Source organism: Phaethon lepturus, unplaced genomic scaffold (genome assembly GCF_000687285.1).
Source record: "Phaethon lepturus isolate BGI_N335 unplaced genomic scaffold, ASM68728v1 scaffold838, whole genome shotgun sequence".
Taxonomy (NCBI): Eukaryota; Metazoa; Chordata; class Aves; order Phaethontiformes; family Phaethontidae; genus Phaethon; species Phaethon lepturus.
This window is the reverse complement of record NW_010556777.1, coordinates 112128-121278: the sequence shown is the minus strand read 5'-3', so window position 1 is coordinate 121278 and position 9151 is coordinate 112128. Positions and strand designations below refer to the sequence as shown.

At 37.8% G+C, this 9151-nt stretch overlaps 1 protein-coding gene across 1 annotated transcript in view; it reads right to left on the bottom strand.

Annotated features, from left to right (window-relative positions):
* The window catches only part of LOC104625029 (calcium-activated potassium channel subunit alpha-1-like), a gene marked incomplete at its 3' end in the record, with an annotated part of 300418 nt that overhangs the window by 220402 nt on the left and 70865 nt on the right, over nt 1–9151 (bottom strand). The window lies entirely within an intron of this gene.

The window sequence follows — 9151 nt, the reverse complement described above, 5'->3', positions numbered from 1 at the left end:
CCTACACAAACATTTCTCCTATCCTCATCCCGAGCTGAAGGGAAGCGTTTGCAGGATGAAGACTCTCTTTCTAGGAAGGAGGGAGCAGGACCAGTCAGAGCAGACAAGCAAGTTCCCCCCCACCCCCCATGGCATTTTGCTGTAGACTTCTAAATGACCCTGAGAACTTTCAGCTTCTAGGTGAAACGCATGGAACAGGCAGTTAATATTCCCTGATTCTTAACTCTGAATTCACAACTTCTTCATCCTGGTTTCTACCATTAGATTTCCTGCTCCCTCCTTCTCAGAAAGACAAGTAGGTTGTATACTATTACTTCAGATTGAACCAAGCCTTTCCGAACCTTATCAATAAAGAGAACCATTAAAATACATATATATATATATTCTCTAGAGAATGTGTCAAATTAGGTGTACGAGTTCTGCATGTCAGTAGCCAGCATTTTAACTGCTTCTGACTGAATGGCATACTATTCTTCCAGCAGCAGGACGGACATTGATCTTCTCAGGAAAAGTGGGACTTTCAGCATCTTTAGTGGTAAGCTGTGAAGTTGTCTCTGCTGCAGCATTTGAAGCTGAAATAAAGCGTTAATTACAAGAGAGGAACCTCCTGTGCCAAAGCAATGCACATTGAAGGAGCCACATAAAACTACTGAAGCCAAGCAGAATAGGCTAAGAACATTTCTCAGGAAACTTGTACACATTCAAGTAACTATCAAACAACAGTTTAAAAAAAAAAACTGAGTATTTAAGAAGCAAAAGGATACAATATTTTATATGGAAATGAAGGGGGTTTTTTACTAAACACCAAAATGGAGATTTTTTTTTTTTTTTTCACCACGAGCTTAGCAGTTTGTCCCATTTACCCCAGACCACAGAACAAATCACTGATGGCAGAGCTGCACAAAAATATATGCAGAATCATCTTTAAAAATATACGTTATCACATCAGTGTTTCGATTACAAGCACAATTTTATTAAATACACTAAATGTAAAGAGAAAAAAACCTATTTAACAAACAATACTGTCAATTGCATCATCAGAGCAGCCTTTTGCATGGGAATAGTGTAAAAAGCTTTAAGGGGAAGCTATCCCTCTCCTCTGGTGAACTTTACCAATATGCTTCATTTACAACAGTTGTGTCCGTACCTTTTGTTTGATATCTGACTATTGTCTACTAGTAGCCCATAGGGGAAAGGTAAATTTTCTCTGCACCACACTCCTGTCATGAGGATGCAACACTTATCAGAAGGAAGACTCTTGTATTTTTGTACTTTCCCTCTAGCTGTATCTAAGAAAGAAGTAACAAGGACTTTTCCTAACATATGTTTGACATCAATATAATGATACAGTCTTACAAATATTTTTCAACAATAAAGACTTGTGTAACAGAAGTCACCCTCTACAATAGCAGTTTCCCTAAGCCAGTTTTGCTATAACTGTCTAAATACTAAGCATGTCCTTGACTTTCTCCAAATAATCATACCGTTCAAAACTTAACACAACGTGACTTTTAAGTGTTTGCTCCTTTTCATTTTAATGATAGGATACCACAGATCCTTTTTTCCTAAATTAAGGTAAGTGGTAGGTGTCAAATATGTCAGCAGAGTATATTAATTCCCACTGTAGGAAAAGTCACACACATTATAATAATATCAAAATAGATTCTAGAAGCATGGCAATCTATCTAGAGGTCACAGAAGTCACTGCAGCACAGCAGAAAGTTTCTGAAGATAACTTTATGGTAGGTAATTCCCATAGCAGCAGCTATAAACTGACTGAAACACCCCAGAAATAGGGTAGATTAGACTACACTGAGATCTGGCTTACAAAAAGAAAGCTTTTAAAAGTTAGTAATTTTAGTTAAGATAAACATTAATTGCATGTGTGATACACACACTTAGTTTTCTCCACTTTCTGAGCTAAGAATTTAAATACAAGGTTTTACGTCCAATTATGTCCTATTGTCAGTATAGCTTGTGTCATTCTTTTATGAAACATACTGTTTATGCTTTTCGTGATTTGATTTTAGCATGTATACCTATCTTACGCTCACCTAACCTATCTCCACATAGCAGTATTTAAAACTGGTAAAACTGAGGAGACAAAATACTGTTTAAGTTTGATTAGCCATACACTTCATGGGAGACTTAACAGAGAAGAAAGTTTAAGATTGTCATATATTAAAACTAAAAGCAAGCTGATGAAAAAAGAATTCAAGTCAGCCCCCTTTCTTCCCATATGACAATGTCGTAACTGATAAAAAGCAACTTCTCGGTCCTAGATACTGCCTCGTACTGAGACATTAGGATGTTCTTGTTTTTATTATTTTAGGTGAACTACTAAACATAATTATTTTTTTAATAAGAAAAGATCCACTGAAATTACAGAGTTTCACAAAACACAAGCTGGCTATCCTAAAGGTGTAGTGACAACCAGAAGTGCTACAGCTACAGAATAGTTCAATGCTAAAGAAATATGTACAGTAAAAGAACTTTCTGTCCCACAGGACTGCGGGCAGAAGCCCACCCTTTGATCCAAAGCAAAAAACCCTGCAAAACATTCCTTGGTGTTGTCAATAATAAATAAATAGTCATTAAAAAAAAGGCATAAACAGAACTTAAGCTAGCTGCAGTTACCATAGAAACCAGCAAAAATTACTCAACACTTCCTACTCTATTCCATTATCATTCAGTATCTCATCAACTCAAATGGAGAAGCATTGTTCCTATTCCTATGGAAACCCCGGAAAGAGCCCGCATCATTGTCACAGGAGATTAAAGCAATCTAGAACAGATCCCTTGGATTCATTTATGTGCTGCCAAGGCCTATGAAAGATTAAAAATAACTGAACACAGTCCAATTCTCAACAGAGAAGCAGCATCCAAATTCTTCCCTATGAAGAGTAGGTACATATAAAACACTGGCAAGCAGCTTATAATCTGTGAACAATTGCGATGAACAGATCCGTACAGTTACAGTAACACACTAAAAAGTACGTTCTCAGCAGCTTTGTGTACTCTCTTTGTCCAAATACCCTAACTTGGTAAGACTATGCCCTTTAGTCCTTAAGGCAATTCTCTCATTTGTTGACCAGGTTGAGGAAACGGGAACTTTTATACAGATCTTAAAGGTATACACAATTCTTTCCACCCTAAAATCCTTTCCAAGAACTTAAAAAAAACCAAACCACAAAAAAACCCCATTGCTACACATCGATTCAGAAATACATGTACTGTTAAATAACCAAATTCATGAACATTTGAATGACTGTCTGTTAAAGGTAAGATGCTTCCCCATCACTCCCTTCTGACTAGATAAATGTCTCCTTTTTCTACTCAATTAAACTAAAGATAGAGTGAGTAAACTTTTGATCTAGCAATGAGAAAGTATGACTGCAAGCTGTGAAAAATGCCTCCCAGCACCAGTTCAGTTGTCTGTCTAGCACAGAGACAAACACTTGACAGTGTTAATATGAGATCCTTCTTAGGAAGAACAGGAAATGATAATAACTTTCTGTAGTCCATTCCACTCATACAGTTTTTGGAATAGGTATATTAGAAGATTACCGCATCCCATAGTCTATAATAGCTGTTTGGTATCTGTTGCCCATTTGTCAAATGCATTTTTTGAACCTGTTGACACTGTCTACATAGTCTCCATTAAAAAAAAAAAAAAAACCACACAAAACCCACAATAGAAGATCACTGATCCTCATATAAAAAAACCCACATTTTTTTAAACCTTTAAGTTGATCTCTAACAACATTCATAAATCGCTCTTGTTTTTAGCATCTGGTTAATAACAGTTTGGCATAGATTGTCCACCAACTTCCTTTGTGAATGCTGACTCTATCCTACACCAGCCTTTTCTCAAAACTGAAAGCTCCCAGCAATTTTTACCTTGTAAGGCAGTTGTTTCCCATCCTTATTGCTTTTGTTGCCTTCCTCTGTCCTTTATTTGACATACTGGGTTTCTGTGGCAACGTTTTGGAGCAGAGAGGACGTAGGGGTGGCTTCCGTGAGAAGCTGCTAGAAGCTTCCCCTCCATCCAATGGATCCAATGCGAGCCAGCTCCAAGACGGACCCGCCACTGGCTAAAGGTGAGCCCATCAGCGACAGTGGTAGCCTCTGGGCTAACGTGTTTAAGAAGGGAGGAAAAAATGGTGCAATGGCAACTTCAGCTAGGGAAAGGAGTGAGAATATGCAAGAGAAGCAACCCTGCAGACACCAAGGTCAGCGAAGAAGGAGCAGAAGGTGCTCCACACGCCAGAGCAGAGATTCCCCTGCAGCCCATGGTGAAGACCATGGTGAGGCAGGCTGTCCCCCTGCAGCCCATCGATGACCCCACACCACAGCAGGTGGATGCCCAATGGAGGCTGTGACCCTGTGGGAAGCCCACACTGGAGCAGGCTCCTGGCAGGACCTGTGGACCCATGAAGACCCACAATGGAGCAGGGGAAGAATGTGATGAGTCCTCCTCCCGAGAGGGAAGGAGCAGCAGAGACAACATGTGATGAACTGACCACAACCTCCACTCCCTGTCCCCCTGTGCCACTCACGGGCAGGAGGTAGAGAACATTGGGAGTAAAGTTAAGCCTGGGAAGAAGGGAGGGGTGGGAGCAAGGTGCTTTTACAATTTGGATTAATTTCTCATTATTCTACTCTGATTTGATTGGTAACAAATTAAAGTAATTTCCCCAAACCAAGTCTGTTTTGCCCATGACAGTAACTGGCGAGTAATCTCTCCCTGCCCTTATCTCGACCCACAAGCCATTCATTATAATTTTCTCTCCCCTGTCCAGTTGAGGAGTGGGGGTGATAGTGAGTGATAGAGAGGGATAGGCTTTGGTGGACATCTGGCATCCAGCCAAGGTCAACCCACCACATTCTGACACTCAAGATACAAAAATAAAATTTTGTACAGTACTCAATATGTGGTTATATAAAGTTGTTTTTTTTTTTTAAGAAGCAAAATAGTCATCTGTCTTGTTCTTGACAATGTCCAGAGTCAGTCAATTATTTCAGAGAACTATCCATGATAATGCCAAAACTTTTCTTCAGCTGTATCTACCAGTTCTCGCTTCAAAATCATGTAAGCATAGGTTAGATTCCCCCCTCCACTTGATGCATAGCCCTACTTGGACACACAACGAAGTTCATCTGCCACATACTTGCTGCTGGGGTATGTGTGTGCTACTAATTTCTACACTTTGAGGTCATCAGCTGCTCCTTTGTGTTTTACTTTCTTCATCCATAAAATAAAAAATCATCTGCCTTTGGAGACAGTTGTATACTTAATTTATTAACACTACTTACTGTTCTGTGATCCTCAGGGACATGCAGAAAAGCAAATTCATGATTAATGTGATTAGATATCTTATAATCATTGTAATGTTCCTGAAATGTTTAGCAATCCCAAATGGTAAGGTAAAATCTCATTTTCAGACTAGGAATTAGAAGCTGATTCAGTACTGAGCAGAAAAAAAAGAAAGTATGCTCTCTCTCCTGAAACAGAATGACAGTAAACCTTGTACTGAAACTTTAGTGTATCTGTTGAAATCTTTTAACCCCATGCTGAGAAACTACAATTTTGCTTTAACTTTTGTGAATTATTTTACTTGCTTATGAAAACAAGTCTTCACATGGGCCTTGGTTTAATAAACTTATAAAAAAAACAAAAGCAAAACAAAAAACTCAAACCACTGAGGACATGGAACAACCTGTGGTTCCTGCCTGTGCAGTCAGACCTGGAGGCTGAAAAACACTTCCTCCTTTCTCCACTAGTTCAGAGCACAATAAAAGGGAAAATATGGCACTAGTTATTTTTGCCAAACTAGGGGAGTTTATAGGTCACACCAAACTTTCCTTAACTATCTTAAGAAAAATTGTAATGTCACAACCAATAGACTGCAAAACAATCCTGTTACCGAAGAATGCATGTGCTTCACTGCTGAAATTTGGCTTGGGATATTGTGAGTATGAGAGACTAAATCACTCAAAAATACGTTAAATTTCTATTGTTAAGTCGATTAATACATTTTATTCTACATTAAGTCCTATTTCGATTAACCGCATCCTAAACATTACAAGTGCAAAACTGTATGTTAATTCCACAAGATCAGTTGCAAAACATCTTCAGGACAACAGGGTCCCACAATGGAAAGAAAAAGAAAGACCAAAATTTACAAGAGCTTTGTTGATCCTTAAGAAACCTTGTTAAACTCCATATTAAAATTCTGAGATATTTCATACTCAAGGTTGCTCAAGGTTTCTCTTCCAGCTTTGCAAATCTAGTAAAATAACTGATACTGTCCAGAACACTGTCAAAAAAATCTGTATGTATACCAAACGTACCTGCTCTCTCCAAATTATTATCTGTCAAGGATACCAAATTATCCTTTGAGCACCTGTTCTCATTAGTCATGAGAAAACCGTTACTGCCTTTGGAAGCAGGAGAAACCACACATAATTTCTGTGCTGCTAAATTTCACTTTGGCTGCTAGGCAACTGTAACTTATTGCAAGAGGTGGTGTTGGATTCCCCCCCAAATGTTAAAGAATTTGAGTCCTCGCCATCAGAAAAAAAAAAAAATTGCAGCAAGAGCAAAGCAAGCTGTCAAAATATCCAGGAAAAAGACCCAAGCAGTATATTGCATATTTACATTTTTTCCAGGAAAATCTACTATAATTACATGTATATTTAAAAATACACTGGTTTTCCTTACTTGTATTTTTTTCAAAAATGCTCCACCAGCTCTCAAGCAATTTACCTGAATACAAACTTTAGAAAAAAAACACAAACATAACAAAAAACTCAAACAACCACCACTACATTTAATTCCATTACTGGAATGTTTTTTTCCCCTCTAGGATATTCTCATTTGACATAATTTGTAATAGGGCTTCTCTTTATGACATATTTATGGACAAAACCTATGTCTTATCTAAGTAAAAATAACTGACTTACACTTAAGAATGTTTGCTTGAGCAAGAGTATTGCAAATTAGTTGCATTTCAGTACCACATATATTTATAGTCAAACTGTGATCATTATAAACAAATTACAACACCTGAAGGCTCACATTTTTATAGTCACAGAAAGATGCCACTCATCTTCCCCTGAATGAGCAGTGAGGCCTTCTAGCATCTCTAACAGTTCTTCAGAAGTCCAGTCAAGGGTCTAAATCTTTCCATAGTAAACACTTAGCGCACTCTCTACTCACTAGATGGTCTTTGGTTCAGACTTTTAATCGCGTTCTGAAGTATTGACACCATTTTCTCAGAAACTGTAATGTGCAGAGCTTGCAGAATGAGACTCTCTGCAAAGCAGATTCCCAAGTCCCAAGCTAGTCCCAAGTTTTATTACTAACCTCAAAATTTTGTTCTATCTTGCCAAAACGTTTGTAAGACTTCCGTTTTTCAACCTTTGAACATGTAGAACAGTTAGAGCTGGGGAAAAAAGAATGACTGCTGGATTTTTTGGATAGATGAAGGAGAATGTAGCAACAATTACACATTCTAACCAAACTATGTTACAGAAAAATTCTATTTCATTTTAAATGTACAGTGGGGAACATATAGCCACTTTTTAATTCAAAAAAGCACCTTCATGTACTTAAATGTAGTTAGTAAGCATTAAGAACATTAAGAAAGCAACATAAATAATCTAATTAAATAACTTAGTAATAAACAACTTAAATAATATACTACTGCCACTAATCGACTTCCCCTCTTTTCTTCCCCCTTCCACCCCGCAGAAGTGCTTTTCTTTTCTTTCTTTCAATGCTGCCAATCTAAAAGACATTTTTCATCATGCAGTGATTAAAAAGCAAAGCCTTATACACTCCACGTTAACAGAAATTTGCCTGTTTCTGACTGAGTCTGTTTCCTTTGGGCGCTGTGAAAGTCGAGGCAGTAGGCAAAACAGCCACATGGTGCTTAGCACAAGCTAAGTAAAGCTCACGCCTCCGCTGTGCGTTTACAGGTCACATGTTGAAAGTGGAACAAAATAACCCAATTCGTTCCACCATTTTATCTCCTGGATTTGCAACTGAAATAATTATTTTTCTTTCTTTGTCCATTTGAAGGAGTGTCCACATTCAACTGCATCCTAGATTGAACTGTGGTAACTTCAGCAGTGTAAGTATGATTTTTTTCTTGCATATCAAACACTTCACCTAATTAAGGAAGTCTTTTTCTTCTTCCTCAAATGATTAAAAAAATTAATTTCAGGAAGCAAAATAAGTTCATAAACACCTTTAATTTCCTGCTTCTTCAGATTAATTATGAACGTGTCTGATTCTTCTTTGAGAAACCCACCTCAGGAATTTTTACCTGATGCTTCCATCAGCTACATCATTACATGCACTTCAAAGTAAATCAGTATTGCTCTGAACAGATTTTAAGTAAACTGTTATCTTTTATTGTTATTTATATTTATGCCGCTCAACAACAACTGCGAACAGAACTGCACGGGTTCAGTTAGTATGTTCTAAAATCATGTGCTTATGCAATTTAATATGGACACAATTTTTAAACAGTATGTAAAATTTTCATCCGCATTATTTAAGAGCAAAAGTCACATTTTCAAAGGTTGTGCCACCAAGAACATTAAGTTCCAGATATGCTTTTAAAACCTAAAGGATGAGGAGAAAAGGGTATTCCGACCACACAACTGTAGGTACCATGCCTAGCCAGCTCAGTTTACTGCACTACATGAGAAAACAAAAAGGGTTTCTAAGTGAGCTACATTCTGGATCACGCTCTACAAATGTCTTCCTCCAAAGTCTGCCCTTCAGGTGAACCAGTAGCATGAATATTCCTTTGTGCATAAACCACTTCTGAAGTGTCAAGTGTAGAATTTAGCTCCTAAAGCTGTAGGAATGCTAGCTCTGTTTCAGTATTTGATCTCTACAATAGTCACATAAACTACTGGACCAACTGCAATATTATCACAATCCCATGTACATGCCACTTTTGCATCTATTTCATCTAATCTTGCATTAACAGACAGGAATTCCATGCTACAAGGCACTAAGTTGACAGAATGATAAAAAAAAAGCGATGGTCAAATGTTTTGAAAGTTTAATGGTTTCATTATTTAGCAAGTAAATTTCCCATTCTTGCTTCTCATGTTGCTCTGCTCCCCTCCC